Raw genomic sequence first — 16992 nt, 5'->3', positions numbered from 1 at the left:
ATAATAATAAAATTTTATTTATACCCCGCCCTCCCCACCGAGGCAGGCTCAGGGCGGCTTACAGAGTGTGGCAAAAGCCATATTAAACAATAAAACAATTGTACATTTCTGTACCATTTAAAATTTACCATTAAATTTACATAATAAAAATCTAAAATCATGATATGTCACTATAGCGCTATAGCGATTTTAGCTGATGTTCCCAACAAAAAAAAAAAGCCGGAGATCGCGCACCGGCGGGCGAAAAAGGGCGCGAAAACTGCTCCCGGGTTAGATACTGGACATTTCACACAGCGCCCCATAGTGATTTCAACCCGGAAGGAGGGGTTGAAAAGTGGAAGAAGCTGCTCTTTGTTAGTAACAACTCAGGCATGCCTCACTACCGGGACAGCCGCGGGACTGTGTGAAAAGGTGAGAGTATTCCGGTAGCAGCCAGTTACTGAATCGGGTCTGTCTGAAATGCCAACAGAAACCCGTTACTGTTCAGTAACTGACCAGCTGCCATACCGGAATACTTAGGCTGTGTGAAAAAGATCTAGGTCAGTCTGCAGGGACACTGGCCAGGGCAACTGGCAATGCTTGAAATTTTTCACTTAAGGAAAGTGCCTTGAATGTATGGGAAATGAGATTCATCCTCCATATGCACTCATTTCGACCCTTGAAAATGGTTTCTGTTTCACAGTATCACCATGCATTTTTATTAGTGAGGATTCTGTGCATAAGTGGCACCATAGCACTGCCGATGCTGCTCTTTGCACATGGTTATCCTCACACATGTTGCTTCTGCCTCCTTCCTCCTTTCCATTGGGAGCTGCTACAAGTCTGCAACTGTAATAATTACGATTTTGCCATCTGATTTTATACTGTAAATAATTGTTTATTTTATGTTCAATATTTTTATTTTTGTTGTACATTGCTCAGAGGCCTGCTATAGCAGGGATGGGTGATTAATAATAATAATAATAATAATAATAATAATAATAATAATAATAATAATAGTAATAGTAATTTAACCCCCCTCCCCAATCCCCTTTATCTTATTCTTGGCTGAGCAGTCCCTTTTCTTTCTTCTTTGTTTCTCTATCTGTTCCACCAAGTTGCAGACAGACAGACAGATAGACAGATGCTGGCCCAGCCAAGGGAACTGAGAGACCAACTAAAATCCTTTTTTTGTCTTTGATAATAGCACACAAGAAGTTGATGGTAATTTCAAACCAGCAAGTTGCTTTATTTCAGAGGAAATGTTCAGGTAGGTATCAGGTTTAGGACTTAGAATGTGAACAGGCAGCAGGAATGGGGTAGCTTTGCATAAATATAAATAGTTTATCACAATCATGTAGCTGTTTTGTTATACAGACAAATCTTTAAAACTGTTGAGAGAGCTCTTTCGGCAGTTGCTGCTTAAGTTTGTCAAGGCAGGAACATTCACACAATTCAAATTTTCCTTCTTAACCATTTGATAGAGATCCCCCCATTTACTAGAGGCTATTTCCCTCGAGGAAGGACTACTAGTCCCCTTCCCTAATTCAGTGTCCTCCTTGATTCTCTTACCCTGCTAACTCCCCTTCAGTGTTCTCATTCCACTCTCAACTGTCATTCTTTTTTTCTTTTCTTTTTTAAAAAAAACATTTTCAACTTTATTGAGAAAATGATGATATTACAATACAGTTATTTGCATCAGCAAAAATATATACAAGAAAACAAACAATTAGCTGTTCCTGTTTGCTATATACTAGTACTGGATTGTGGAGTATTATGTTTTCTTTGCTATGATTTTGTTATGTATTTTATCTACTACTGTTGGGTAGAATAATATTAGACAAAGTAGTAGATAAAATACATAACAAAATCATAGCGAAGAAAACATAATACTCCACAATCCAGTACTAATATATAGCATTGATAACTTCCAGTTGTGAAGAAAATTGACTATAAGAGGCTAAGTATTCCAAGTAAGGAGACCAGACTCTCAAAAAGTTCGATACGTATGTGTCCGAGTTTTGCTGTTTTAGAGAATCTGTAAACTATCATTCTTAACTGCCAGCGCCAACTGTAGCATTCCATTTAAATCTCCTGTCACTCAAGGTTCATTGACCAGGTTAAAGCATTAACCATTTACTGTCCATTACAGCTATCTAGCAAGGAACACTGAACATACATACAGGAACAATCCCCCAGTCTCCTTCCCTTCTCATAACTGTTGGACACATAAGTTAAGCCATGCAAAGAAGCTTACATAAATACCTCTGTGAATTTGCTGACTTTCCCCTTTCTGAGCTTTCCTCCCCAAAGTTTCAATATTAAATGCAAATAAGATCCATTTGCCATTGGCCATTTCCCAAACTTGTCAGTCATGCTAAGGAAGATAGCCAGAGGCTGCAATGGAAACTTCTATGGATGGGAAATGAAGAATACTAGGAGCTTAGGGAAAGGAGAGGATTTCCCTCCAAAAAATTTACACATGCTTTAATTTATAAAGTACTGAAATCATCATTCTATCTGCGTAGCAATGTTAGTCTGTTGTAGCAAAACCAAAAATGAATTATGTCATGTTTAAAGATTGCTAGATTTATTGTAGTGGAAGCTTTCATGGCTAGAGCCTATTTAATCAGATGGATGAAGTGAATCATCAGTCAGAAAATATAACTACACAATAAAGACAGGGTAAATTGTGAACAGTACGAGTTAAAAGGTCATGAGATCCAAGAAGTGCAAAATTAAAAAAAGATCAGGAACACAGTGATTAGTCACAGTAGCCATAACAATGTTGTTTTAAGCCCTGGTTAATACAGTTAGCTCTGCTGTTAAATTCTAGTTTATTTATTTTTATTGAGGAGCCACAAAATCATCCCTGATGGAGGCCGTAGCAGGCTGGGCATTGGAGTACCCAAGGCTCCTGATCCTGGGTGACTTCAATGTCCATGCCGATGACATGTCCTCTAGTCAGGCAATGGACCTAGTGGACCATGGCGACGCTAGGACTCTCCCAGTTTGTTACAACACCTACCCACCAGGCGGGGCACATGTTAGACTTGATCTTCGCGGCGGGGATTTTAGTGGATGATATTACTGCTCAGACAGTGCCATGGTCGGACCACTATGCCCTTAAGGCTTGTGTGGATATTCCACTCCAAGCCCGTTTAGGCGGCAAGCATATTTTAGCTCGCCCGCGGAGCCAGATGGACCCTGAACGGTTCCAGATGGCTCTACGGGATCTCTGGCCCTCTGGCAATTCCCTCGATGACCTGGTGGAGTCCTGGAATAATAGGCTCTCCAGGGCCATTGACGAGATTGCACCTAGACGTCCTCTGCGCCCTCGCCTAAAGCTAGCATCCTGGTATAACCAGGAGTTGCGGCAATTAAAGCGAGGACTCAGACGACTAGAGAGGCAATGGCGGCGTACTCGAGACGAAGCGACTAGAGCATCTTATAGAGAGTGTATGAAGTCCTATGAGATGGCAGTCAAAGCCGCAAAGAAAACATACTTTGCGGCTAGGATTGCGTCTGCAACTTCGCGCCCGGCACAACTGTTTAACACAATTTGGACTCTTATAACGCTGCCACAGGGCAGCCCAAACGCTAGTCAATTGGAAATCGGCTGTGAGGCTTTTGCGAAATTTTTTGCAGATAAAATCGCGTTGCTCCGCCGCGACGCCCCCGCCATATTGGAGACAGTATGTGAACCCGAGGCTCCTTGCCTGTCTTCTGATTGTATTCTGGATGGTTTCGGCGCTCTCAGCCTGGAGGAAGTTGACAGAATCCTCTTGTCTGCACGCCCTACAACTTGCAATTTGGACCCTTGCCCCTCCTGGCTTATTAAATCCTGCCAGAGGGAGCTTAGGTATCCTGTACGGGATATCATAAATAGATCCCTGATGGAAGGGCAATTCCCAACACCTCTTAAGGAGGCAGTGGTCCGCCCCTTCTTAAAGAAACTAACATTGGACCCAGCCGAATTGGCGCACTATCGGCCGGTCTCGAATTTACCCTTTTTGGGTAAACTCATTGAGAGGGCAGTGGCGTTGCAACTACAGAGTTTCCTGGAGGATGCTTCCGTCCTTGACTCCCATCAGTCGGGCTTCCGTCTGGGTCATGGGATGGAGACAGTGCTGGTTGCCCTAGTGGATGATCTCCAGCGGCATCTGGACCGAGGCGGCTCAGCGGTACTGATGTTGTTAGACCTATCGGCAGCGTTCGATACGGTCGACCATCGGTTGCTGACTTGCCATCTCACCGACGTGGGGATTCAGGGGTTGGCTTTACAATGGCTTACCTCTTTCCTGAAGGGTCGGGGACAAAGAGTGGCGATTGGGGGTGAATTGTCCCGGAGGTACCCGCTGGATTGCGTGGTCCCTCAGGGAGCAGTTCTTTCCCCGATGTTGTTTAACATCTACATGCGCCCTCTTGCCCAGATTGCCTGGAGATATGGGCTGGGTTGCCACCAGTATGCTGATGACACCCAGCTCTATCTACTTATGGACGGACGGCCTGCCTGTGTCCCAGAAAACCTGGACCTGGCATTGCAGGCCGTGTCTAGATGGCTCAGGCTGAGCAGGCTGAAGCTAAATCCAGCGAAGACAGAGGTCCTTTGCTTGGGTCGCCGTGGTCCAGGGAGAGAGATTCCCTTACCAGCCCTCAATGGTGTGCCTCTGTCAGCGGCGCACAGGGTTAGGAGCCTGGGGGTGCAATTGGAGCCTACTCTAACTATGGAGGCCCAGATAGCAGCCACTGCCAAGTCCGCATTTTTTCATCTCAGGCAGGCAAGGCAGCTGGCCCCTTTCCTGGAGGACGGAGACCTGGCAACAGTGATCCATGCAACAGTCACCTCGAGGCTGGACTACTGCAATGTCCTCTACATGGGGCTGCCCCTGTGCCGAACCCGGAAGTTGCAGCTAGTGCAGAATGCCGCTGCCCGGCTGTTGTTAGGGCTCCCTAGATGGGAGCCCATTCAGCCGGGGCTTCGGGGACTGCATTGGCTGCCGATAACATACCGAGTTCGGTACAAGGTGCTTGTTATGACCTTTAAAGCCCTTTATGGCCTGGGACCTGCCAACCTTAGGGACCGTCTCTCCCCACATATTCCCCAGAGAGTGCTGAGATCAGGGTCTCAGAACCTCCTTATAATCCCTGGGCCAAAGGAGGCCCGTCTGAAAGCGACCAGAGACAGGGCCTTTTCGATTGCAGCTCCCTGTTGGTGGAACCAGCTCCCAGAGGAGGTGAGGGCCCTGCGGAATCTTGAACAGTTCCGCAGGGCCTGCAAAACAGCCCTCTTCCGGTTGGCATATAATTAATTGATATCGGAATGCCTGAACATTAAATCTCGAACATCAGATGATTGAATACTGGAATATTTGAAGAATTGATTTAAGGAAAGGTAGCATAGTGCATATTGATGTGAATTTTATGCGTTTTATGTATTTTATTGTATAATTATTAATGTATTTTTAAATTGATTCTTGTTAGCTTTTGTGTTGTGAGCCACCCTGAGCCCGCCTCGGTGGGGTAGGGCAGGATATAAATCAAATCAAATAAATAAATAAATAAATATTTTTAAAGGAAGGAAAACAATTGTAACACCCATTCTGCTATGGAGTTAGGATCCTTTACAATGAGTTAATAAGTATTTAATGTTTGAATCATAACAAAGAAAAGAAAATTATATCCCAGGAAACTGTAGATTGTTTTCTATTAACCTATATTGAGCTCTTTAAGACAGAACAGCACAGGAGTGAGTAGCAAAATGAGATGATAAAAAAACCGTTTGTAATGACTTTGTTCTTTAATGTTTTCACTTTTGCACAATCAGAAGTGAGAAGGTCTCCTTATCCACGAGAGCCCTGAACTCTCTCTAATGCACCTGTTGTTTTAATTTGCTGCTCACCTCCAAATCATTATGCAGGAAAAAATTGCGTACAGAAACAGCACTGAATAGATATAGACATTATCCTTCCCACAGGTATGATGTCAAAATGTGTAGCAGTTCCCTTGCATTTGAAAGCTCACTCCTATGTGGATAGCCTTCATCATATTCTCAGTAGCCATACTTCTGCTGTGTATTCCTGGTACATGCTAGAGATGTGTAACTACTCAGAATGTGTATGGGAAGAGATAATTTCTTTTTAATTCTTATGACAGAAGTTAGGAGGAAAACTTAAAATGGAGATGTCTACACTGCACATTTGCCTTCCTGTTCCCATGCCAGCCCTCCTCCTGAATAGGTTGAAGGCAGCTTCATCTGTTACCCCTGTTGAGAGTGCCAAACGAACAAGTCAGCCCATCATTTAAGCAAGAATTTCATGTGCAACTTGCTCATTGTAAAATTAATCCTCTAATAAGTCACTTTCCTAGTGTGTGTGTGTGTGGGAGGGGGGGTTGTAGGGCAACAGAAGTGACATTTCTTTTTTAAATGGAATTTGAGCATTGGGGAAGTGTATCTGTCATTTTGATTAATACTGTTTGCATTAGCATGTAGCACCAAATCATTTATTGAGGTTAGAGTCACAACGAGGATGATAATTGTGCATGCAAACGACATCTGCTGCAAGGTATGCTAATGTCTGGGAAATGCTGACAAAAAAAACCAACGTTGGTCCTATTGACCTCTGAAGTCACCTATGGCCCCTTGAGGATATTGCAGTAAGATTTAGAAAGCCCAGCCTCCTGATAGCAAATCAAAAGAGCAATTTGAAATAGTCTGCACTCTTTCATGGAGTCTGCACTCCATGAACCAAACTCCATTTATCTATCCTGTTTTTATCCTTTCTCCAAGGAAGTACCTGGTGATTTCTCCCCCATTTTATTCTGACAACAGCACCTGTTGTCAGGTGTTAGATGGAGCATATGACTGTCACCCAGAGATATATTTATTTTTCTTTTCTAACACCATTCTAAAGCGACTTACATCTACAGACATGCCCTGCCCTCTGAATTACAATCTAGAAAGACTACACATACAAGGGAAAACAGGGGCCTGTTATGCACAGGTATTTCCCGTCACTTTTACTGTGCATGTCTGTGGGTTTTCTTTGTCATTCTGCATTGATTTTTCTCCCTTCAGCACTCAGTTCACTTTCTGGTTGCTGTTTCTCTGAGTTTTCTGAGAGTGCTTTTGTGTCAGTTTCCCCTTTGTTTTGCTTCCAAGCTAAAAGTAATTCAAAAGTGTACAGATTCCCTCAGATATTGCTAGTCTCAGTTCACTGAATAAAAAATTAAATTATGGGGAAGTTTAAAATGAACTGTGTGAGGTTTCAATGCTACACAAATAAGATAAAGGGGGACAATCATCAGCACGGTATGAAATTGACATGAGACTGGAAAGGGAGAGAGAGAGAGTCTGGGATGGGAGGCCTAAAGCTTTGAAAACATTTTTCCCTTTCATGCTTTAGTGACAAAATTTGGGGAAGAGTTATTTTGGCAGTCTCCAAAAGCCTAGCATTAAAATGACAACTGGGCCACATGGACCTTCTGCAAACTGCCAAACTTAAGAATAACTTGAGGTCAATCAATCCATTCAAAGGAAGAGTGCAATCCTTGTAGGACAGTCTCTAAAAAACACTGCCAAGATCAGTATGCAAAATCAAAAGGATCAAAAAGAATCACAAAGAAAAACCATGCAGATTTGCAAGAAAGGGTGAGAAATTAGTGTTACTATGCAGCTGTGCTAGGACATCAGCAAAAATACCCCCTCCCATTTTTTTCAATTTAGTGGACAAGACTAAAAAAGTTCTCTAGAACTTCTGCCAGGACTCCTTCACCATACAAATTGCAGCCCTGTGCAAAGCATGGTGGAGCTTCAACCAACTTTACATAGGTGCAAGCACACATGAGCAGCCCATGGCGAAAAGTGGTAAAGCTGCAGTATTGCAGTCCAAGCTCTGCTCACGACCTGAGTTCGATCCCAGCAGAAGCTGAGTTCAAGTAGCCGACTCAAGGTTGACTCAGCCTTCCATCCTTCCAAGGTTGGTAAAATGAGTACCCAGCTTGTTGGGAGGAAAGTGTAGATGACTGGGGAAGGCAATGGCAAACCACCCCAAAAAAAGTCTGCCGTGAAAACGTTGTGATGCAACATCACCCCAGAGTTGGAAACGACTGGTGCTTGCACAGGGAAATACCTTTACCTTTTTTACCTTAGCATACATACATTGCCAACATAGCATGCAATTCCAGTGAGTTCTGCTGTTCATTCTGCACACTCAGCATGTTGCTCCATATTATGAGATCATGTGATTCTCCCATTTTTCACAGTGGCTGATAACACAGCAGAAAATCCCCTAGTGCTTGGCTGCTTGTCAGTGTAAAAAAAAATTCTGGTCAGTTTCAAAATTGGGTTTTCTCCCCTTTGTCTGCATTCCTTTTTGTTCCCTTTCATTCAATGAACTAATGCTAAAATGCACATGTAAAACCTGAATCATGAGGATTTAAATGAAAGGCACTTGCTAACTGTGCAGCTGCAATAGGGCTATTGTTGCCACCCCCAATATGTCACAAGTGTCCACCCCAATTTTAAAAAGTGGTTTTTTTTTAATTGTAGCTAAAGAATAAATAACACCAGAGAAAAAAGAATGATGTGTAAAGTAGGCATAGAATCTGAAGTGAAGAGTAAAAACTTACTGCTCTGGAAATCTGCAGTAAGATGTGCATACAGAATATGCCAGTGAAAGCAAACGAAAGAAGATCAATTTGACAGAACTGATGTATGGTTGGGCCAGGCTGATCTTCCGTTGCCAGTAGTCTCTGCAGCAAAACTGGAGGGTTAGAATGGACTGCATTATAGTAGACTGTATGTATGCATGTATGTATATATGTATGTATGTATTTAATTAATTAATTTATATCCTGCCCTCCCCATCAAGACAGGCTCAGGGCAGCTAACAACACGAGGGTCAGCAACAGCATGCCCAACCATTTAACAATAAATACAAACAACATTACATATTAAAACGTTAAAACATTTAAAACATCTGATGCTAATTCATTGTATCCAGACAACAAGATATTAGTGGTGGTAATCAGACTGGTCAATTTTTTAAACTTCTGGAGGTCCCAGACAAGTCACTGGTGGTGTTTTTGGGCCCAATCCATCGCTGTAGATGTCATTATGAAAAAGTGTGGTGGAAGAATGACGTTTGGCAGGCCCTGCAGAACTGTGTGAGCTCTCACAGGGCCCTCACCTCCTCTGGCAACTCATTCCACCAGCTAGGAGCAGCGATGGAAAAGGTCCTGGCTCTTGTTGACGCAAGCCTAGCTTCTTTGATGCTGGGGACCATCAACCGGTTTTGGGTTCCGGACTGAAGTGCTCGCTGGGACATATGTGGGGAAAGGCAGTCCCTAAGGTATTCAGGACCCTGACCATATAGGGCTTTAAAGGTGATAACCAACACCTTGAAGCAAATCCAGTATGCTATTGGTAGCCAGCGCAGTGCTTTCAGCAGAGGCTGAATGTGCTCCCGTAAAGGAACTCCCATTAACAACCTGGCCGCAGCATTCTGCACTAGCTGGAGTCGCCGGATTTGGGACAAGGGCAGCCCCATGTAGAGGGCATTGCAATAATCTAATCTCAAGGTGACCGTAGCATGGATCACAGTAGCCAAGTCATTGCAATCAAGAAAGGGAACCAACTGCCTTACTGTCCACAGATGGTAAAAAGCTGACCTGGCAGTGGCAGCTACTTGGGTCTCCATCGTTAAGAAGGCATCCAAGAGCACTCCTAAGCTTTTAACCTTGGACATCAGCATAAGCTGTGCCCCATCGAAGGTCAGTAAACGGACCTCTGGTCCCAGACCGCAGCGACTTAGGTATAGGACCTCCATCTTCATCGAATTTAATTTCAGTCCACTCAGCCTGAGCCACCCTGCCACAGGTTGTAATGCTGCGGACAGATCTTCTAGGGTGGAATCGGACTGGCCACTCATCAGCAGGTAGAGCTGGGTGTCATCAGCGTACTGGTGACAACCCAGTTCATGCCTCTGGGCAACCTGGGCAAGGGGGCACATGTAGATATTAAATAACATTGGAGAAAGAACCGCTCCCTGTGGCACTCCACAAATAAGTGGGTGTCACTGGGATAGTTCTTCCCCTAGTGCCACCCTCTGTCCCCAACCCTGGCGAAAGGAGGAGAGCCACTACAAGGCTAACCCCTGGATTTCAGCGCTGGTGATGTGACAGGTGATGATGATCAACCGTGTCAAACACTGCCGACAGGTCTAATAAAATCAGCACCGCCGAGCCACCTCTATCCAAGTGTCTCTGGAGGTCATCTGTGAGGGCGACCAATACCATCTCTGTCCCATGACCCGGATAAAAACTGGATTGATGTGGGTTTAGTACAGAAGCATCATCCAGAAAACTCTGAAGCTGCACTGCCACAGCTCTTTCAATAATCTTACCTAAAAACAGCAAGTTGGACACCGGCCGCTAGTTTGCCAATTCAGCTGGGTCCAAAGATGGCTTTTTTAGAAGAGGACAAACCCCAGCCTCCTTAAGAGAACGGGGAAAGGTTCTCTCAAGAAGGGACTGGTTGACAATTTCCCTTAGGGGAGCCCGTAGCCCCTCACGGCCAGCTTTTATTAGCCAAGAGGGGCACAGGTCCAGCCTACAGAGAGTTGGGCATACAGTAGAAAGTATTCTGTCAACTTCCTCCAGGCTGAGTGGAGTGAAAGAATTCAAAACTAGACTAGAAGATGTGCTCGGAGCCTCGAGTTCTGTTACTGTTTCTAAAGTGACTGGGAGGTCGTGGCAGAATAACAGGACTTCATCTATGAAGAAGCTCACAAAGGCCTCGCAGTCGATATCCAATTCCCTAGCATTTGGTATACCCATTGATAGGGTAGTTAGAGACCAAATTGTTCTAAATAATTGTGCTGGGCGCAAGTTCGCAGACGTGATCATGGCTGTAAAGTATACTTTCTTAGCGGCCTTGACCGCCATCTCATAAGTTTTCATAAATACCCTATAAGCTGCTCTTGTCACTTCATTGCAGGCTCATCGCCACTGCCTCTCTAGTCGTCTGAGCTTCTGTTTCATTTGCCGTAGCTTCGGCGTATACCAGGGTGCCAGCTTTGTACGGGGGCGCAGAGGGCACCTGGGAGCAATTTAATCGATGGCCATGGTAAGCCTATTTTGCCAGGTCTCCACTAGCTCACGTAGGGAATCGCCAGAAGGCCAAGGATCCCAAAGAGCCATCTGAAACCGCATAGTGTCCATTTGGCTCGGCAGGCAAGAAAAAATATGCTCACCGCCCAAGCAGGATTGGAGCAGGACATTTAGACTAGCCTTCAGGGCATAGTGGTCCGACAACAGCACTGCATCTGCAGTAATTCGGTCCACTGTCATTCCTGCCACAAAGATCCCCACCAACAATCAGTGCTGACCTATTCCACTCCCTCAGAACCAAGCCTGGTTAGATGGTTATGACAACCCAATCTTGCTACCATGAAGCTTGCCAGATAAATAGTTGGATCAATCTCTTACACAAGCAATAATATTGGAAGAGGAGAGCCGTGTATGTTGCCCAGAGGTCTTCAGCAGGATTTTAAAAACTCCTATTAAACATAAATATTGAAATGTTAAAATTATCCTATCAATGCCATTCTAACCATTTTAAGCCTGTGTCCACAGTCCCAGGTAACTGCTTGGAGGCAGAGCCTGGGAGGGCGAAGTATTGTTGATGCTGTGATGCCATTTCTATGGGAACACCTGCCAGTGAAATCACTGGCCCTAGAAATTCCCCCAATCTCTATGGTAAATTTATTTATTTATTTAACTTATATCCCACCCTTCCCCGCATTTGGGCTCAAAGCAGCTAACAACATAGTAAAATCACCAATAAAATCCAAAAATCAGACAATTAAAACAATTTAACATAAGATGGCACTAAAATACTAATAACCCAAATCTCTTTCAGTATTTTACAGGTGATGGTTAAGTAGCCTGAATTATATGTTGGGGGGGGTTTTTTGTCAGATGGTGATGGTACCCTGTTGTGCAGCAGTGCCCCATATGAAGTAAGCAGCATCTGCTCACTGGACAGAAAAAAGGGGAGGCCAAAATGGTTCAACACCCACTGCCTCACCCCAAGGCCTGCTGGAACAGTTCTATCTTACAGGCCCTGTGAAAGTGTAATAGCTATTGCAGGGCCCTGATCTCGAGTGGGAGCACATTCCACCAGGCTAGGGCCAGGGTTGAAAAGGCCCTGGCCCATGCTAAGCAGACATCTCTCAGATCAAGGATTACCAGGAGATGTTGGTCTACCAAGCACAAGGTCCTCCGGAGTATATATGGGGAGAGGCAGTCCCATAGACATGCTGGTCCCAGGCCATGTAGGGCTTTAAAGGTCAGCACCAGGACTTTGAACCAGATTCAGTATTCTATTGGCAGCCAATGTAGTTGGCGGAGCACTGGCCAAATGCACGCCCACAGAGGTGATGCTGTCACTAGCTGCAGTTTCCAGATCACGGTACCTTTGCTTTACAATGGCAGCCACATGTAAAACAAGTTCTAGTAATCCAGTCTGGAAGTGACCATTCCATGGATCACTATAGCTAAGTCCTAAGAGATGAGATAGGGAACAAAAATAGTAAACAGAGATAGTAAAAAAAAAAAAAAAGCTGATTTGACAACCAAGGTGGCCTGGGCCTCCACAGAAAGCAAGAGATCCAGGATCACTCCCAGACCCTCTGTGCTGGTATCAAGAAGATTGGGTTAATTCCTAGAGCATCTCCAAGGATGTATGTGATGTTGTTCCACTCCATTTTCCACTGCTGCTCACTGAGTAGAGTACAAGGTACAGGGCTGGCAGGAATTTGCCGAACACAGATGGGCACCTGGCAACCCTAGCTATACTCTTCAGCTCACTGAAATCAATGGGTTTGGAAGGGACTAACTCTGTTTAGGGTTATATTTATAGCTATAACCGTCAGTGTCAGAGGCTTCCTTTCTCTTCATAGTTGCAGCAGAGCTGTTTTGGCCAAGTGGGTGCTTCTTTTGTCAATAGTTGGGGCCAAGAAGGTCTCCCCTTTGCCACAGTGTTTTTCCTTAAGGGAAAAGAACAAACTCCAGGTAATGTGTGGAGATCTCCCTGTATTACAACTGATCTCCACACTACAGAGATCAGTTTTTCTGGAGAAAATAGTGGGCATGAAGATTGAACTCTACGGTATTGTAGTGATAGCGAAGAAGAAGAAGAATTGCAGATTTATACCCCATCCTTCTCCCTGAATCAGAGACTCAGAGCGGCTTACAATCTCCTTTATCTCCTTCCCCCACAACAGACACCCAATGAGGAAGGTGTGTGGGGCTGAGAGAGCTTTCACAGCAGCTGCCCTTTCAAGGACAACTCCTGTGATAGATATGGCTAACCCAAGGCCATTCCAGCAGCTGTAAGTGGAGGAGTGGGGAATCAAACCCGGTTCTCCCAGATAAGAGTACACATACTTAACCACTACGCCAAACTGGCTCTAGTGACATCACTTTTTATTGCTGAGTTTGCAAGCTGAGTATCCAAGTGCTTTAAAACTGTCAATGAACACTGCTTAAAGTTATTTTCATCTTGGATAGTTAATTGAAGCAGTTACAGAAAAAATTGCTTTTTAATAGACGTTAAGAATTGAGATTGGGCTTCTTATCTTGCTATATTAGATGTAACTCATTTGCATATACTGATTGGTTTATTTGCACTTGTATTAATTACCTCATATTTAGATAAGAACCCATCAGTTATCTCAATAATAATATGATTATGATAGACTAGATTTAGAAAAAAGATGATTGATTTTTTTCTCCTATAAATATGTCAAGCAAATCAGGTTTCTCTGGACAGAAGTCTCAAAAGAAGACTAGATGAAATTTTGGGGTGTGTAATGGGCCCTTTGATATTCCCTAAAAGCAGTGCAACAAAAAGATAAAAGTTTCTACATGTTCTCTGTCCAGTTTGCTGGCTAGAGTTCAAATAACTGAATTCATCCCATTATTCTTTGGTATTATCAGAATTAAAAGTTGATAATTATCCTTTAATAGATAAGCCCTGGAAAACTCTGCTGCTAAACAGTTTATGGAAGCAAAACCTTTGGAAAGTGTTTAGTTCAGATCCTCTTAAGAAGAAGAAGAAGATATTGGATTTATATCCCGCCCTCCACTCCGAAGAGTCTCAGAGCGGCTCACAATCTCCTTTACCTTCCTCCCCCACAACAGACACCCTGTGAGGTGGGTGGGGCTGGAGAGGGCTCTCACAGCAGCTGCCCTTTCAAGGACAACCTCTGCCAGAGCTATGGCTGACCCAAGGCCATGCTAGCAGGTGCAAGTGGAGGAGTGGGGAATCAAACCCGGTTCTCCCAGATAAGAGTCTGCACACTTAACCACTACACCAAACTGGCTTTAAGTGGATAAAGGAGGGAACAGCATAATATCCAATGACTGAGGCCTCTCCCCTTCCTAAATTGCACCTTCTCTAGACTCCACCCTGAAATTCCCAGGTATTTTCTAATTTTGACAATGCTAATTTGAACCAAGGTTTCCCTGTTTCAAGGGTTGAGCACAAACCACATTTTTGTTGTTTGGTTCATTGTTTGTGGTTTAGTCATGAACTATGAACTGGGAGGTTGGTTCAAGAAATGACGCAGTTTGTAAGCCATTTAAAGTTTAAACCCCTGCTTTCTGCTTCCTGGGATAAATCACAGGGAGCAGAAAGCAAGGGTTAAATGGCTCAGAGCCATTTACATCAAACAGCTGATTTTCATGAAGAGCCATGAATGGCCATGAACTGCACTAAAATTCATGGACATTTGTGGCGGTTCTTCAGTTCGCGAATATTGCTTCATGAACCATGAACTTGCCAAAATTTAGTTCATCAAGCTGGTTCATGCCTATCCCTAATAATGACACTATACTGGCTCTATGTTTCATATAGCTGAGACAAAATGTCTGGACTTTTCTAAGTCTAAATTTTCACACAAAAGCAGAGGCAGGAGAAGCATCATCACACTGTGTTTTATGACTGTCAGAATCACTGCATCAAACAGTGTTTCTTGGCTTCAGCATTCTATTATTGAATTGATGCATGATTGTTGCCTAAACACCACACTGTTCCTTGATCTAATCTCAGCTCATCAAATTGTCATTGCTATTCATGATCAGTCTTCTGCTGCTATATTGTTATATTGATTCTCTTCATTTTGTATAGGAGTCTTTCTATAAATTGCTAGACAAGGCAAGACATGGATAATTTTCAATTTAGTGCATTAACTCAAAGTTAGATGTCTGGGAAAAATAATCCCTCCCTGGTATGCATTGCATATTGGAGACAGTTACAAATCTAACAGTGATGGATTTAATTTCTCCTGGTTCCTGGCTTTCCTAAAATGTATGACGTAAAAGAACAAAAGATGTGGTGTTATAATATACCAACTCTCATGTGTTATATGGATGGAGATGGGTTCAGCTCAATCATTTTTTTAAAGTAATACTCCCATTGGTGAAATGTGTCATCAAATGTCCTCTTCCATCTATCATTGGCAAAACATGTATTTTCCATACAGAAAGTCCATGGGTCAGCCCTAGGCAGAGACGATAAGAACCATCCCTGCCTGAAATCTAAGAAAACGAATGTCTGCTAGAACTGATGTTACTGAACCAGATGGAGAAATGTTGTCTCAAGTGCTTTATAATATAATGCTCATGTATAAGCTGGGTAACAGGACTAAAGGTTGAGCTGAAAAACACATGGGATATAATGGGGTCCCCAGTGCCAGACTAACTGGGCTTCTTTCTAGAAAATAGCTGAAACTTTATAAATGGACAAGATATAAGATGCACTAGTACTAATGTTAGATGCAATTATGAATTACTACATGCCTGATCTCATACTTGGAAGACTATCTGCCTTTTTGTAGGAAAGTATATCTAAAAGCCATACCTACTTCTGAGGATTCATTAAATATATTGTATCATTTTTTCCCATTTCAATAAAGAGCTGAAAAAATAGAGCATTACCTGGGATTCTTGAAGACCTGTATGTCATCATCCCATGCCTACATACTGTCTTATTCTCCACAGCAGGAAAAGTAAAATGATATACCATTTGCTTATGTTGCTCTTAGAGTGAGCAGAAGTTTCAAGCAGTCCTTGAGCAGTCCTTATTTCATCAGAACCAGCAGAGGAAAACATGATACTTGAGAGCCATACTTGTCAACATAACCTAGATGTATGTCCATCCCAGTCCTACCTCTTGAAGAAAATGGAATGGTTGGCATTTCCAAGCATTAACTATCATTCTTTCTTTCCCATATATAGTGCCATTCTCCACACTGGGAAAAAGAATTATTATATTGTATGCTTGTTGCTATGTTTATGGGAATTTGGATTGGATTCCTGGCTCTCTCCCTGCTTCTCTAAGCCAAGTGCAGGAAAATATGATTGCTGGCTATGATAGAGTTAGGCTGTCCAAAACTGGTAGCTATGTGGCATTTCTTATACCATTTCCTTACACTGTTACAATTCCTGCCTGGGAATTAAGATCATGGGGAGATGCCTTCCTGACTATCCCACCAGTTAAAGACACTCATTTGGTGGGTACACAAGAGAGGACATTTTCCATGGCAGCTCCATAATTATGGAACAACCTCCCCAGGAAGGTGCACCTGAACCCTTCATTGGCAATCTTCAGGAGGCAGTTGAAACAGTTTTATTTAGGATTGCATTTTGGTCAGTTGGTTTTACCTTTATTACCGGCTGTCCTAGTTTGAGGGTTTTTTTAAACTGTGACTTGTGTTTTATAATTGATCTTTTTATTGTGCTTTTTATGTTTTATTTATTGTAAACCACATTAAATTCCACAGCTGGAAAAGAACATAAGAACACAAGAACATAAGAGAAGCCATGTTGGATCAGGCCAATGGCCCATCCAGTCCAACACTCTGTGTCACACAGCAACCAAGAAAACCAGGTGCCATCAGGAGGTCCATCAGTGGGGCCAGGAAAAGGCAGATTATAAATGTTTTA

This window comes from Heteronotia binoei, chromosome 9, assembly GCF_032191835.1.
Source record: "Heteronotia binoei isolate CCM8104 ecotype False Entrance Well chromosome 9, APGP_CSIRO_Hbin_v1, whole genome shotgun sequence".
NCBI classification, from domain to species: Eukaryota; Metazoa; Chordata; class Lepidosauria; order Squamata; family Gekkonidae; genus Heteronotia; species Heteronotia binoei.
This window is presented reverse-complemented; position numbering follows the sequence as displayed.